Genomic DNA, 16,310 nt, shown 5'->3' with positions numbered 1-16,310 from the left:
AGTAGAATTTGAAAAGTCCTCAAACTTTTCGTGGTCCGACGATGGACCAATGAGTGTCCTGCTCTGCCGGTGGTTTTGGAGATCGGATCCGCTTGGATTCCTTTTTATATTTGAAAGTTCGTCTGTAACTTTGATGGACAGGTGCTTCTTCAGATCTGTCCTTTCTGAACCGTTTCTACAGGTTCCTCCCAGATGGTCTCCCGAAACCGAACCATCTGGCGGCGTGAAGTTACAGCGAGACGGTGTTTCCAGTTATTTTTAGTTTTACCTCAGAATAATCAAAAAACAGAAAACACACAGTCTCTGCTTCGCTGCTGCATTGGCTACACTGACCGCTGTGGGGGGACGGAGCGCCCGCCCCCCCACAGCCGCTGTCTGAGCGGCTTAGTCCGCTGAACTCTGCTGGAATGCGATGGAGGAACCAGGTTGGGTTTCACGAGCAGGTGTCTGTTGTTTTTCTCCCTCATGTTTCTCACACTGTTTCGCCACCTGTTCTCATCTCCACTCCTTCCCAGGTTTTTTTTTTTACCCCCCCCAACCCCCCTCCACGAGGAAGGGCTTGAGCAAACACTGCAGCATGTGTACGCTCTAATCTCAGAATATCACTCGACAATGTGAAATGGCCATAAAAATAAGTGTTAAAGAAAAGGTTTATGTGTGAAATATTTACCGAAGAATACCTCAGCTGTGTTTTGTGTTCTTCTGCTGGCTCCTTTGCAGAACAATGGGGAATTATTAAGAGGTATGAAAACCAACTGTGACTTTTTCCTGTTGTTTGAATTATTTAAACAATTGAGTGTTTGAAACGTTTGCTTTGTCATCCTGTGGGTTAAAATGACACATTTTGAGCCCCGGTTACAGGTTATAAACTGTTTTGTGGTTCTTGAATTTGGGCAAATGACATAACCTCAGTAGGGTTTGAAACTTTTCTGTCCTTATGGAAAAAAAAAACTGCAAAGTTGTTCAACTTTTATATTTTTGTCATCCTGCGGATTAAAACGACAAATTTAAAATGACCTGTATGGAGCCCCAAATAGTTCATAATTAAAAAAAAAAAAAAGACTATGCAATCGCACAACCAACCAATAAATCTGTCATAAATATATAAAAAAATCATGAAATTGGGAGAAACCTGCACACAGATTATATATTAGCCATCATATTATTGAATATTTTATTTTTGCTTTAAAAACCTGTTCATTATTTTAAAACAGAATTTTAAAATATTCATTTTTAATCACGTTGAATATTATTATAAATCTATGGCTTTTTTTTAGAAACTCAGATTGCAAAATCAATATTTTTCAAAGTAGCCTTGTTTTCATTTCACATTGCTGTTTTTCAGAATGAAAATAAACTTTTTTTTGTGGTCATTCTAGTTTAAAATGGAGGATTTTTAGCCCCATTGAGGTTAAAGACTCATTCTGTTTCATGGTTCATCGAATTTTAAACGTATGACCCTCTGTAGGATTTGAAACTTTTGTATATTTACGGAATCTTTAAAAATTGCAAAATGCGTTCATCTTTTATATTTTTGTCATCCTGTGGGTTAGAACGAAACATATTTAGCCCCTTTTTGGTTATAGACTAATTCTGTTTCATGGTTCTTCGAATTTTACGCATGACATAACCTCTGTTGGACTTCCATTTATTGTAACTTTATGGAATTAAAAAAAAAAGAATCTTTTTTTTTTCAAATTGTATAATTTCTTGTCATTCCTTGGTGGGCTAAAGTACAGGATTTTGACCCCCATGGAGTTTAAAAACTCATTCTGTTTTGTGGTTCTAGAATTTAAGCATTTGACTTAACCTCTGTAGGGTTTCCAATTATCGTAACTTTATGAAATTTTAAGAAATTGCCACGTGTTAAACTTCAATTTTTTTTTAACCATCCTGTGGGTAAAAATAAAGGATTTTGAGCCTCATATAGGTCATTCTGTTTCATTGGTCTTCAATCGTAAGCATCTGACATAACTTCTGTAGGGTTTCAAACCTTCACAACTTTATGAAATTTTTCACTTTTGCTACATTTGTTCAAATGTTATTTTTCACTGTCACCCTGTGGGCTAAAATGAAGGATCTGGAGCCCCATGGAGGGTAAAACATAATTCTGTTTTTTGGTTTTTTGAATTTTAAGCACATGACATAACCTCTGTGGGGATTCCAATTTTTGTAACTTCACGAAATCTTTCAAAAAATTGCAAATTGTGTTTAAATGTCTTTTGGGTTCGTCATCCTGTAGGATAAAATGAAAGAACCTGGTCCCCAGATTCAAATATCATTCTGTTACAGAGTTCGTTAAATTGTAAGCATTTGACATCTGTGGGGCTTCCAACTTTTGAAAATTTATGAAATTTGAAAAAAAATTGCTAAATGTTTTCAAATTTTCCATTTTTTTGGTCATTCTGGGTTAAAATGAAGGATTTTGAGTGTCGTATTTGTCAAAACCTAATTTTGTTTTGTGGTTTTTCAAATTTCCCCATATGACCAAATTCTTAGTAGCTATGATGTTTGATGTAAATCAAACATTTTTAATGAGAAACTAGACAATTAAACCAGCAAATACACTGTAATTAGTTATAGTAAAGTGATAAAATATTTATGATTACTATCAAACTGAATACCATAAAAAGCATTAACAGGAGGTTTTCATTTAAACGATTTATAAGAATTCTCAAATTTTGCTTGTGGTGACAATTTAAACATATGATTTTATTAAAGATAACATAATGTTGATATTTTGAGGCTGTCTAACAGTCATGGGTTAATTTATAGGACAACAGAACATCTTAACCATCCATGGCAATACTTTTTTTTTTTAGAAAAATCTGTAAGCCACATGAGAAGGGCATGACAGAATCGGCAATTAAATACCATTTTTTTTTCAGAGATTTTTTTTATGTTAAATAATCCATCGCATTTTTCACAGTGACTCATTCCAACTTTTATATTTTACAGAATTAAAAAAAGAAAAAAAAGAAAAGGAAAATACCTTCAACTTTTGGTGTCTTTGTAGGCTAAAATTGTATTGTTTTGTGGTTCTAGTTTATTTGCTTACATAAATGTAATTCTTAGTGTCTATGGGAAAATTTCACACCTTGACTAAGAAACCAGAAATTTAAGGCAGTAAATATACTGCAAAATAATTTTTTTTGACTATAGAGCTAAATAACGTAGGTAGCATGAATTTATAAAAAAAAAAGTGAAATAAAATAAAATCATCTCAAATTTTCCTAAATTGAAAGCTAGCGGTAACAATTAAAACTCGCGCTTCAATCAAACCTTATATACTATGCATAATTTGACTGCAAAATAACATTTATTTATTTATAGGATAATAGAAAATCTATTGTCCTACAAAAATTCGTAGACCATTTGGAAGGACGTAATTAAACACTAACATTTTTCCGAGACTCTCGCTTTCTATGCTAAGTATTAACATTAAATGTATCGCAATTTTTTAACCACTTCTTCTAACGTTTGTAAATCTACAGAATTTTTTAAAAGTTGCGAAATTTGTACTTTTCTTCCCCCCAGCATCCTGTGGACTAATACTAAGGATTTTAAGCCCGACAAAGATTTAAACGTCTTCTGTTTCGTGATTCTACGAATTATGTACACAACCTTTGGCTGGTTTGACCTATGGCGAAGTTTTAGGGCAACATAAAAAATGTAATGTTATGAGAAAAAGTTTGTAAGTTTATGACTTTTTTCTCATAAATTTACGAGATTTAAAGTCATTAAAATGCACAAATTTTTCTAGTAAATTTACGAGTAAAATATCCTAACTTTATGACTTGAAATCTCGTTAATTTATGGGAAAAAGTTGTAAATTTATGACTTCAATCTCTTAACTTTATGACTTAGAAGTTGTAAAAAATAAAATAAAATTGGTCCTAAAACTTCGTAATTTTGACCAAATTCTTAGTCTATACAAAAAAAAAATCCAAAAATCCATTTCTTTCTCAAAATCTTGAGAAAGATTTTCTTGGATAGTGTATACTGTGATTATTTAATGTAGTATTTTAGGGATGAAATATTTCATGACTACCAGGTTTTTAGTGGAATATTCATGGATTAATTTAGAGGACAAGAGAACATCTAAAACCTCTAAGTAGAAGAATTCGTACAAAAATTCATAGACAATACGGGAAGGAATGGAAAGGAATTTTTGCTGTTATATGTAAGGATTATATACTACACATAATATATGCTAAATATTAACGTTTAATAACATTTTTCTAGACAACTTCTTCCAATTTGTGTTACTTTACGAAAAATAAAATCAAACAAAATGCAAACCATGTTTTGGGTTATCAAAAAGTTCCAAATTTGCAGGAGTTTAGTGACACTGCTTTTATAAAATTGTTAATTTTACTCTCAAAGTTATGTGCTTCTAAGACTACTTTTTAATTTTACTTGAATAGTAATACTTGAAGTAATGGTACTTTTACAGTTTTCTGATAGATTGTTGTTCTGGTGATATTATGAGATTATCAGGCGACACTGACACAATGAACATAAAAATAAAAATAAATAAATAACACACCACTTGTTTTTTCATTTCAGGCTAATATTCAAGATTTTGGTTCTTTTTAGTATTTTAGACAAATATTTTGGGTTGCCTGAGGTGAAACAAGGAATTAAAAAATGAGGGAAAATGAGGGAAAAAGGAAAAAAAAGCGATCGTCTTAGTGTCTGCCAGAGCACCCCCCCCCCCGAACTTGGTTTCCCATGATGCAGGCGCGCCTTTTACGCTCGTCTGTGTATTTGTTCAAGCAACTCCTGTGCCGGTTCCTGTCAGGACCGCTGCCTCCTCCTCCTGTTTAAAAAAGCGGCGGCTCCTGCTTGAATGCTCCCTGTGTCCATGCCCGCTGCCCTAATCCAGGGGCTGCTCTTCCTCTGAGCGGGGAGTTTACCTAATCCCCCTCATTTAGGCAGCTGCACTGCCGAGAAGGGGCGAAAAAAAAAAAAAAAAGTTATAACTCTGTGACGGACACTTTCAGCTGTTGAGGCGGCACCTCCCAGATTCATCCGCTTCAACGTGCTCGTCTTCCTCTTAGCACTGGGTTTTAATGCGGCCGTGAATAATACATGGGGGGGGGGCATGGTTGGGGTGACAGAAGAGTCACTGAACAAGAGAAAGCTGAAAACAAAATATACGCAGGAGGGACAGGAACAAAAAAAAATAAAAAATACCCGAAATGCTAAACATTGAAACGTTGACAACTTCCGTCTAGATTTTTGGACAAATGAACAACGATACTTCGGCTACATTAATAGAAAAAAGAATTCCTAATGAGAAAATAATGTGTACTAGCTGACATTTTCTTCTGTGTTTGGTGTCTTTTGTTTGCGCTAAGAAAAAAACGACACAGAATTTCACAAAAAAAAAAAAAAAATGCGAATAGCCGTACCACCGTACTCAATTCTAGCTAGTATCTGTTTTCGTCCAACCAAAGGTTTGATATCGTTCATTGGTGGTTCCTTTAGTCTTTTGTTTTGCTTCACAAACAATCGATAAATTTTTTAGCTAACATCCAAAAAGACTATCTGTGTTTTCTGTACAAGGTTCAAGACATTGTCTGTGAAATTTCTATAGGATATCTAGAAGTTTCGGCTTAAATTCTCTGGCAACATCCGGTAAATTCCACCTAAGCAAAGATTCTTAATGGGTGATTTGTTCAAGAAACACAGCATTGAGGATAGCAATCAACAAGGTCCACAGCCAATCAGGATGGAGAATACAATGCAAAAAGAAACTACCTGAACCGCGACACGGGAACTGCCATATAGCTAAGAACCACTGTACCTATTATCCACTAGTACCTGTTTTTGTCTAACCACAAATTCTTTATTGTTCATTTTTTTTGTGCTTCACAAACTATAATTTTTGTTGCCAATGTCTTCATATTTCAATGTTTCACAAACTAAAACTTTTTTAGCTAATATCCGTAAAGACCATTTGAGTTGTCCGTGAAGATTTCACATCGTCCATTAAATTTTTAAAGTTTGCGCTATAAAAAAAGCAAGCAAAATTGCACTTAAAAAATCAGTTAACAGCAAAAAGTTTATCGCGGAATAGCCCGGGACCCCTACTCAATTATGGCTTGTTTCTGTTTTCATCCAACCAAATTTCGGAAATCATTCAATGGTGGTTCCTTTAGTCTTTTGTTTTGCTTTACAAACAGAAACCTTTTTTTTAGCCAACATCCGAAAAGATTGTTAGCATTTTCTGTAAAAAGTTCAAGTCGTTATTCATGAAATTTCGAAAAGATGTCTAGAAGTTTACACTCATACATCCTCTAACAACATCAGGCAAATTCCGCCTGGTGAAGAGTCCTAATGGGCGGCAATTACAGCCCAGGACAGATACGGTAATAAGTCTTAGGACCTTGTCAAGAAAAAGGCCAAATCGGAGGGGGAAAAAGTAGGAAATTGCTCCCTGTGAGCCTTTCTCGCCTTGCTTGTTACCTTGACTGTTAAAAAGGTATTTATCTGCCTCTCTCCGTGCTGTTTGTCAGCGCTGCTGTGTGGGGCTTTAATTGCACTTAAGTCTCTGGAGCTCGCCGTGTGACGTACAGGTGCAACATCCAAGGAAAATAATTGAACAAACAATTAGAATGCGCATTCCCCCGACCGCCGATTACCGGCAGAAGCAACAACTCTCACTGCAGGGGTGTTGAAACGCTGCGATAGTGCTTGTGTGTATTCTGGCAGTCTTGACTTTCGGCGTCCCTGGGAAAGAATCCACCGCATCCCCGCAAAACATCCAGATGTCTGCGACCTTTCCCGACGTCCAGAAAAACAAAGGCGAAGCTCACCATCGCTGACAGGAAACACCTCAGAGCGTCAGCGGGTCTTGAGGCCTCGACGCCTCATCTGTGGAAAAGATCCTCAAGGCAAACAAGCGGCACGGTCCCCTCCGGGGTGGCTCGTCACTCCTCGGACGCCTTTGTTTTCCAACACGCTCCATTGTTCGGCGGAGATACAGATGTTTTTGTTAGGCGATAACGTGCTCGTCTCCGCTGTCACTGGATTATTTATACTGGAGGGAGCCGATGGAAAGTCCTGGACCTTATGTTTCACAGCAGAAGCAGACCATGCGGTCAAAATGAGGAAGGCCACGCACAGACAGGAGGTGAAACTATAGATGTACAGTTGAGGAAAGTGCATACTAGTACTAGAGAAAACGAAGAACTTATATTTTATGGAATGTGGTCAAACTTGACCCCAACACCTCAACACTTTCCATTTTGTCCCTTTTGGGATAGGCTGCTGGAACCTATCCCGGCCACTTGGAGGCGAAGGCAGGGTACATCCTGGACAGGTCACCAGTCTGTCAAAAGGGCCGCAATCACACACCCATTCACTCTCACACCTATGGACAACCACTAGGGGACCCTGTCACACAAGCAATTGCGATCGTCTTTCCGTCTATCTAACCATCCGTCCATCCATCTGAACCCGTTTTTATCTCTTACAGGGTCACGGAGCTGCTGGAGCCTCATTTGGCCACTTTTGGGCGAAGGCGAGGTACACCCTTGACAGGTCACCAGACGGTCGCAGGGCAATTCCAATCGTATCAACTCCAATAGAAAATGTAAAATAAACCTCAAAACTCTGATATGCTGTGTCTCGTAAAATTCCAAGAAAACTATACAAAAAGAGCCAGATGGTGAGGAAGCTTTTTATGCATTTTGTTGCAACAGATCAACACAGAGTCTTCCTCTAATCCAAGGTCTTGTTATCAGAAGGAACCCTTTCATTTTGTTTTATTATGGCAGGTTTATTCCAAAGCAGCTGGAGCCAGATCAGTTCCACAGTTAAGCGCTATGGGGGGCTGTTACACAAACAGTTCAATTAGGCTCAATACCGCAATGTAAAATGGAAAAAGTGCAAAACTTATCTCAACATCAGAGGAGTTTAAAATCGTAGCTAGTACTAAATACGTTTTTTTCAATTCAATATGGTTCATTTCCTAGGTCAAAGGTCAACGACAGTTTGGTTATGGGTGTAGACTTGACTTGGTGGGGTTGTGTTTAAAATTTTGTGAAAGTCGCTTGAACAAAAAATATTTTCCCGAAAGTTGTCAAACATCCCATTTTGCCACAAAATTGTATTTCGTGCACTTTTTGCATGTTTTAGTTTCTAAACGACTTTACAGATGATTTACGTTTACAATTTTGCAACGAAGGCAAGTTATTTATGGACTTGAAAATTTTCCTTTGTCAATTTCTATTAATTTCTGGTTATTTGATATCTTGTAATATTTTGTGGAATAAATGACACAGAAAAACAAAGTGAATTTGTTCTTAGAGTAAATAATTCAAAATTTATGGGAGAAATTTTATTTTGAAACTGCAACCAGGTAAACAGTTAATTGAAAAACCTCTAATACTAGTTTAAGATTTTTGAGGTTTTTTTGTAAACAAAGTTGGGTGTTTGAAAAGCTCAAAAGATTTGCTGGTCAATATTTTCTCATTTCCTGGAAGTAATTTCACTCTGAGCAGAACTGCTTTTGACAAATTGATCATTTAAATTTTTTTAAAATGGTTGCTCTTCTGTGGTTTTATCTCCTTAGCAACCATTACATTTTTTGTTCGTCTCAGGGTGATGAACAGGTCTATATAATTTTTAGGAGAATCGGCAAAAGTACATTTTTGGATTTCCTTAGCAACGGTAGTTTTTTTGTTAACCAGCCCCATATTCCTGATATTTTCAATTCGTATGTTATATGGTTTTGATCAGCTTGAGCCAGTGATTCATGTATTAAATTTTTCACAACATCCTGGTTATAAATGGGCGGGCGACAGAGATGCGCCTTTTTGAAAGTTTGCTAGCTAATGCCGCTAGAAATCGACAAACTTTGTTCCGATGTTTTTTTTCCCCAGTGTTGTCTGAGGACTTTGACCGAAATGCCAAGGAGTAGTCTTCATTCATAGGTGTTTTAAAAAAAAAAATATTTTAAAGATTTCTTTTTCTCTTTTGTCTATTTGTAATAATTTATGGCTATTTCATATCTTTGAACATTTTATGAAAGAAATGACGTAAAAATTAAGGAAACTTGTTCTTAAAACAACAAAAAATTTAAATCCTTTTATTTTGAAAATACAACCAGGTGAACATAAAAAATAAATAAATATAATATTGCCTTAAAATAATGTGTTAACGACTGAAATTGTAAGCTAAAAATCAGAGGAATTTGGGTTTTTTGGAAATAAAGACGGTTATGTTCACCAAATGGTTTTTGGAAAGCCGTCAGATAAGCATTTGCTGATCAATTTTTTTATTTCCTGGAGGAATTCTCCTGTGCAGGACTTTGGTGATGGCTGGTGTTTTTCCTCCTCCTCCCTTCCTCGCAAAGATGCGTCGTTGTTGGCAGTGCTTATGTAATAACAGATGGAAGCAAAAAAATCACACGTCTCTCGCTATTCTCCTCTGCCCATTTATTTTTAATGCGGCGAGGTCGAGCAACTCTCCTGTTGTCTCTTGATTTGAACGCTCGTGCGTCGGTGACCCCGGCAGGGCAGCGGCACCTGTCAGGAGAGGATTTCGCTGTTCCTGCACGCCTAATTAGCGCACGAAGAATTTGGTGGCACGCGGCGGTGGCGTCGGGAAGAGAACAGAGCGTGGCACAATTAGGATTTGTTTGGCATGTAGGGAACGAACGATGAGGAAAAAGCAAGAGGAGGCGGAGAGGTTGGGCGTTATTGGTGTAGGAGTGGAAGGTCCCTAATTTGACTCTTTTAAAATTTGAAACAAAGTGGCAACACAGGCATCCTTTCATTTATCGCGGGAGTTACGTTCTGAAATTACACCATGAAAGGTGAAATCTGTGAAGCAGTCATCTTTAAAAACCTGTATTTTCTTTTTTTAAACAGCTTTTATCTCTAGACTTAAACATACAGATTTCAAATATTTGCGGGAAAAATGTGTCTAGAAAAATAAAAATAAAACGTCTCGATCCAATATTTATTTTTCATTTTGCTAGCTGAATGCACTTTGTGCAGGACACAAGTGACTGATAATGCAATGTGCAGAATTACACCAAAAGAATCAGCAAAATGTGCAAAACAATGTATCAAAGAAACACTGAAATGCTAACATGGCTTGGTGACATAAAATTAAGTTTGAAAGTAAGAAATAAAAATAAAAAGTCCAAACAATTACAAACAAAAAGTGACAAAATTTAAGATACGTAAACAATGTTAGGCTAGCAAACAAAGAGATAGGTACAGCAAGAGATATTAAGAGATTTAAAGTTTTAAATTTACATGATTTAATGTTGTAAAATTTAGATTTAAAGTATTAAAATTGCAACTTCTTTCTATACACCTCCCTAATAAGATTTTTATTCGAAAATCTACTTGATTTAAATTAACAAAATTGCGACTTTAAATTCCTAATCTAACAAAGTGTCATGGTGCCTCTGTCAGGATCCTCCCCCTTTCACTCCATGCCTGATGCGACCAGCTGAAGTCACTTACCTCATCAGTCTGCGGCTTCTTAAGGAGATCCAGGACCAGTATCCGACGCCAGTTCGTTGTACTCCTATGGTGCTTAGTCTGGTCATCTCATGTTTTGTCCATGCCTGTCTTCCCCCACGCTAACTCCTTGTCTGTCTGCCTGCCTTCAGGAATATTCACCACGAGTGCTCTCCTGGTTGCCGTCATCCATCCGTTCTCCTCGCTCTCACCTCGCATCCTGCTCAGGTCTAGTCATCCGGTTGCTGCCGTCAAAAAACCTCCAGCCACTCCTCAGCGCTGTCTCAAGAACTCTGGACTTCCATCGTGCTCATAAATCCTTCCTCTGGCTGTATGTTAAATCCATTATACTCAACTTACGGTTTCTATGAGTCTCCTTACGGGTTCCAGCATTTGGGTCTGCCAAGTCTGACGTTATCATGACAAAAATTGTTTTTGTTTGTAAACTGGCCCTAAATCTCCGCCGTAGATAGTCAAAAACTTCTGCTGTAAAATGCTAAAAGTTAAAAAGCCCGAAGAAACTGCTTGTTTGCTTATTTAGCGGACGCAAGCTCTGCTTGCTAATCACATATCGCAAAAAAACCCGTCAATTTTGACTTATCTGAGATTTTTTTTAAAGAAATTTTTACCTGGGGGGCCATATAATAATATATATTATATATTATAATATATATTATTATTATATATTGTATATATAATATAATTATATATTATATATATATTATATTATATATATTATATATATAATTATATATTGTATAATACAACTGTTTCACCCTCGTCTATCCTTACATTTTGTACAAAGCTACATTCATACCGCCCTTGAACACATTCAACTCCACTTCCAGTGAAAATATTTAGTAAACGCACATTTCGCGTTTCCCAGTTCGAAACCCTGGCATTCGCACACAGCTAGGCGAGCGGGAATGACGTCTTTTATAGATCGGAATAGAGCTCTGTAACAAAAAGCCTGGAGTGAGATTCGCGACATTTGGCCAACGTCGACAGGTTGCACCACCCCCCTTCCAACTGTAGGTGGCGCAGATGTGCGATTAAAAAGTAGATAAAGAAGAAATCCCTGCTTGCTTGTCCAGGCACGTGTTCGTGAACGCGCGAAACACGGTGGTAACAAAGTTTTGTCAAACGTGGTCACATCCAGACATAGCTACTGGTATCAAACTCTGCTTTATACTTCCGAACAAAAAGAATCGACAGACGTTCATAATAAACAACAAGTAATTATTTAATCGAATTCAACTTTAAAGAAGTTTGTCTGATTGCTCCTCCGGGAGTCCTCAAAGTTTCCACGTTAGGCGGGAAGCCGGTTTGAGGCTTCATTTATCAACACCCGCCGTTTCATTCGTACGGCGGGATTGACGGGTCGTCAAAGGGCGGACGAGTCTCCAGGCGCGATCCCCGGCCTGAAGAGGGGGAATCAGAACCACGGTTCTCGTACCCGCCAGGCCCAACAGGAACAAACGGATGTCTCAGAAGTCCCGATGAATCAAAGAAAACGAGGAAAAGGGCTGCAGCAGAGAAAAGATGGAAAGTTGGCGTCTTTTTTTATTCTATTTTATTTTATTTTTAATTTTCTGATGGGTGTGACGGCTGTAAAGAAAAGCAGCTTGGCTGGGCCCCCTCCCCCCTATAACTTTAATAATTGAACAGACGTCGGGGCGGCACCTGCTGGGAGCCCAAAAACATTGCAGCAGCTTTGATTCAACTGCTGTCATATTACAATCGGGCAATGCAGGAAAACAGACAGAAGAGGGGAGGGGGAAAAATAAAAGAGGAGGATGCATTTGAAGCGCTGAACTTGGCCTGAGGCAGCGGAGTAATGAGCATGTCTCCACGGAGAGTCACCGAGTCACTGTTTTTTTTTTTTTTACGAGCTTCTTATCTTCAACCCTAAATGTATCACTTACTAATGAAAACGGAGAAAAAAGGAAATCTCTCAGGTATTCGTTTTTCTCAAAGGTGGACGCGACAAACGGCTAAGTCGTTAGGATTCTATTACGAAAACGCCTGAATTGGTTACAGGATCTACGCCAGCTGCGGATGAATACGTTGAAAAGTGGTTTGGCTAATTAGAGGAGGCGGTCAGATATCACTTCCGACGGGTCAGACGACGACCCTGTGGCCATTGGTCCACCAGCAGGAGGTTCAGGCTCTCGGACAGCCGACGAATACAATTTTTTTCTTTTTTTTCTTCGCTGACGAAACTTTAGCCCTTTTCGGTCCTTAAATTGATAACGTGCTACAAAGGTTAAAGACCGACTCCGGTGAATATTGGGTTATTGTTTTGTGTAGTCTTTCTGATGATAGCGGACATATGTAAAGAAAACGGAGCTAGAAATTACATTTCTGGCTACGTCTTTGTTCAAATTGTTGTTAATCTGGATTAGGGGTGTTAGAAAAAAAAACGATTTAGCGATACATCGCCATAGTTCACTTGGTGATATTTGTATCGATTCAAAATGCTGTCATTTGTTGAATTATTTCTGAGCGTCCTTCACCGTTTGACTCTTGTTTTTCACTTCAACCTCCGACCGCTAGATGGCAGCAGAGCACACGGAGCCTCCCTGAGGAACTCTACACGCACAAATAGAACCACATGGTGTTAGCAAGAAGCAGCTTTTTTCGCTGTTATGAGACATGAACTACTTAGTTTTTACTTGGGATGGATACCAAACAGAAATTCTGAGCCATGTTGCTGCAAGTAACATATAAAAACGCGGATTGCTGTGCTTTGTAGCGGATTTAAATAAAAACGAGTCAAGCACCGCAGCTGCACAGCGGCTAATAGGCTAATGCACTTAGCATCGGCCAAAATGCTATCAGCAAAGCGGGCTAAAGTTCTGCAGAACTTCCCAGCAATGGGTTCTAGTGTAGCGACCCGATTAATCAGAGTGATGTGTACAACGCTCTGGAAAAAGGCAGACATCGTGGTGATCAGCGTTAGTTTACTTCTGCGTGAGAAAGCGTAGCTGCAGCAGTGCAGAGCAGACTGATATGTAGACAAAGCATCTTTGCCACAATAAAGCTACTTTCCTTCATCCTGTCATGTTGCCTCATCATAACACTTTATTGTTCCTGGAATGAATTAGTGGGTTTTTTTCCCCTTAATTTTTGAAGCACCATTCAGGCTCCTGAACCGTTTAAAAGTTCTGGAGAAGCCACATTACTGTTGAAAATAAACAGAACTTTATTTCCCCAATCATACTTTAGAACCTTATGGGTTAAGGCACATTCATTCCATATTTTTTCTTATACTGAAAAATTTTTTGTTTTGGAAATCAGACAATGCTGACTGTTTACTTATATATTGTAAGTTACCAAAATAAAAGCACTATGAATAGGCTAGAGTAAAATCAACTTATGTATGAGATACAGATGCAGTGCTTAACATTGTGATCATTATAAGTCATACTTGAAAAACAAAGAAAAGAAAATGTGTTCTGGTTGTATTTAAGATCATTTTTGTGACGTAGATGGATGGATAGCTTACAGTAGATTTGCAGGGCATCATGTGGGTTTTGTGAATGGAGGGAAAACTTAAAGCAGTGTTGTATGGCCCCTCACCGTCCCCCTTTGACCCGGCTGAGCGGCTGCTAAATGCCCCTCACTCACCCTCTGCCCTTCCCACCCTTGCCAACAAATTCATTTAAAAGAAAGTTTTTTCAAAATGGCAGCTTTTCTGTTGTTTTGTCTCCATAGCAACCATTTGATTTCTTGGTCGCCTAGGGATAATGAATAGGTCTATGTGATTTTTAGAAGAAAAGGCAAAAGTAAAATTTTAGATTTTCTTAGCAACGGAGGTTTTTTGTTGATCGCACCCACATTCCTAATATGTTTACATTCTATGTTATGTATTACTTTTTCACAACGTCCTGAAAGAAAATAAACAAACAGCAAAGAAGCGCCTTTTTGAAAGCTAGCTAGCTAACGCTGTTCAACTTTTTTTTCCCCCACCAATGATACTCAAGCTGGCAATAGATAGGAGGAGTCACAATTTTGTTGTTTTTTTTTCATTCAAGATGGCGGCTTCTTTTCCAGGTCATAGGTCGACGGCATTTCAGTTGTGTGCGTAGATTTCACCTGGTGGGCTGTGGGTGAAGTTGTCTGAAGATCGCTTGAATAAAAGTGTTCTTCTCCCATATTGTGCGAAATATATGCATTTTGGTCACCTTAGTGAATTCAGAAATATTTTTTTTTTAGCCCCGTAACAGATTTTATTTGACGGTTTCGACATCTGTGATGTCATCGTGCAAATTTTGTCGAGTTTTTGACGTTCCTTTTCGCAAAAAAAATTGTTTAAAGAAGTAAAATTGAGAACTTCATGACTGTTGAACATAATTAAAAGTATTGTCGCTATGCTAAAAAAAAAAAAATCGTTTGTATGTTTATTTATTAATTTTTTTTTGGGGGGGGGGGGGGTGGGGGTAAATTTCAAGAAAACGTAGAGTTTCCACTTCTAATGTGGGACTTGGGCTTCGGTTTACCTCAGCTTTCAAAACTCTGGGTGATTTTCCAACCTGCTTCCGGACAACAGCTTTAGCCCCAAAACAAATGTACCAATTACATCTTCGGATGATCCGTTTAGATAAAAATCTTCTGACTTCGGCTTTCGCTTGACGCAAAGTTACCCGAGCAGTTTGTCAGTGGTGTGACTTTCATTTTTTTTTTTTATGTTCTCGTATTCCGCTTCTTGGTTAGTTGTCTCCGGGCCGTTGCTGTCTCTGCCCATCTCTGCCGTCCTAGGATCCGCGGCGAACAAAGCTAAAGGAGGGCTAAGGGGGGAGTAAGAAGCCAGGGGCCCCCAGGCTGCGGTCCTCTCTGGACCTCCAACCTGGGGTCACGGAGCTCCTCGGGTCAGCCGGCTCAGCTTCTTGTGAGGGAAATCGCCCAACTACAGACCCCCCCCGCCCATCGGTGTCTTGTGTAATCAACATTTAGACAACAGCTGGAAGGTGAAGGAGTGTGTGTTCTTGTGTTGCTGAGATGCGCTCTGTCTGTCGTATGTGCGTCCGTTTGAGCAGCGTTTTGTGTGCGATCCCGGCTATGCCTCGTTGCTCAGAGCGGGTTCAGCATCCAGGTCCTCGGTTGCAAAAAAAAAAAAAACTCCTCAATTGGACGCCAAGACTTTGTCTTTGGATGAAAGTGTCAAAGTAAAAAGTTCAAATGTCAAAGAGTGAAAAAAATCATGCTCAAGACGGTGGATAGTGTTCACACATCTGAATAAATCTACAAATATTAGTGTGTCAAAGTCCATACATTTCTGGTTCGTTCACTGATGTCCAAAAGCTTTCTTTGCTAAGGGCTACGACTACTTATAAAGACACAGTAGTGCTAATACATGCTAAAAGTGCTCTTTTAAATAAAGTTTTGAAATTCAAAACTGAAGAAAACTTGATTTATTCTGAAATATTCCAGAAAAAACAGCAAGAAAACTAAAAGCTGATAAGGCTAAAAGATAAAAACATATATTAAAAGCTTAAAAAAGGAGCAATATCAAGTTTAGCGAAAGATGCTAAGCTAGCAAACAAAAAGGTAAGCAAAAACAACGTGAATCCCGTCAAACTCTTAACTATCATAACTCATCGACTGTTTACACAATTAACATAATTCCTGCGGTTTCCGCCGTGGAGAAAATTCGCTTTGTGGCGTTAGGCTTCACTTTACTGTAGTGAAATGTTAAGTGATAAACATAAATTAGTTAAACCTGACATTGGTTAGAATGGTTACGCTGATACGAAAAGTCCTGTTTGTCTGTGTCAAACTCAGCTGATTCACGTTGGTTACGTAAACGCTCAAAGAACATCT

At 38.3% G+C, this 16,310-nt stretch overlaps 2 long non-coding RNA genes across 2 annotated transcripts in view; one reads left to right on the top strand and one right to left on the bottom strand.

Moving 5' to 3' along the window:
* LOC144990415 (uncharacterized) overlaps window positions 1–16,310 on the bottom strand; it is a 49,432-nt gene that overhangs the window by 18,024 nt on the left and 15,098 nt on the right. The gene's annotated exons all lie outside the window — the stretch shown is intronic.
* LOC144990418 (uncharacterized) lies at window positions 9,200–14,877 on the top strand. The gene is made up of 2 exons (XR_013654420.1): window positions 9,200–10,559; window positions 10,640–14,877. It is a non-coding gene; the product is annotated as an uncharacterized LOC144990418 (long non-coding RNA).

Source organism: Oryzias latipes, chromosome 2 (genome assembly GCF_053564925.1).
Source record: "Oryzias latipes strain Hd-rR chromosome 2, Olatipes_Hd-rR_3.1".
Classification (NCBI taxonomy): Eukaryota; Metazoa; Chordata; class Actinopteri; order Beloniformes; family Adrianichthyidae; genus Oryzias; species Oryzias latipes.
This window is presented reverse-complemented; position numbering and strand designations above follow the sequence as displayed.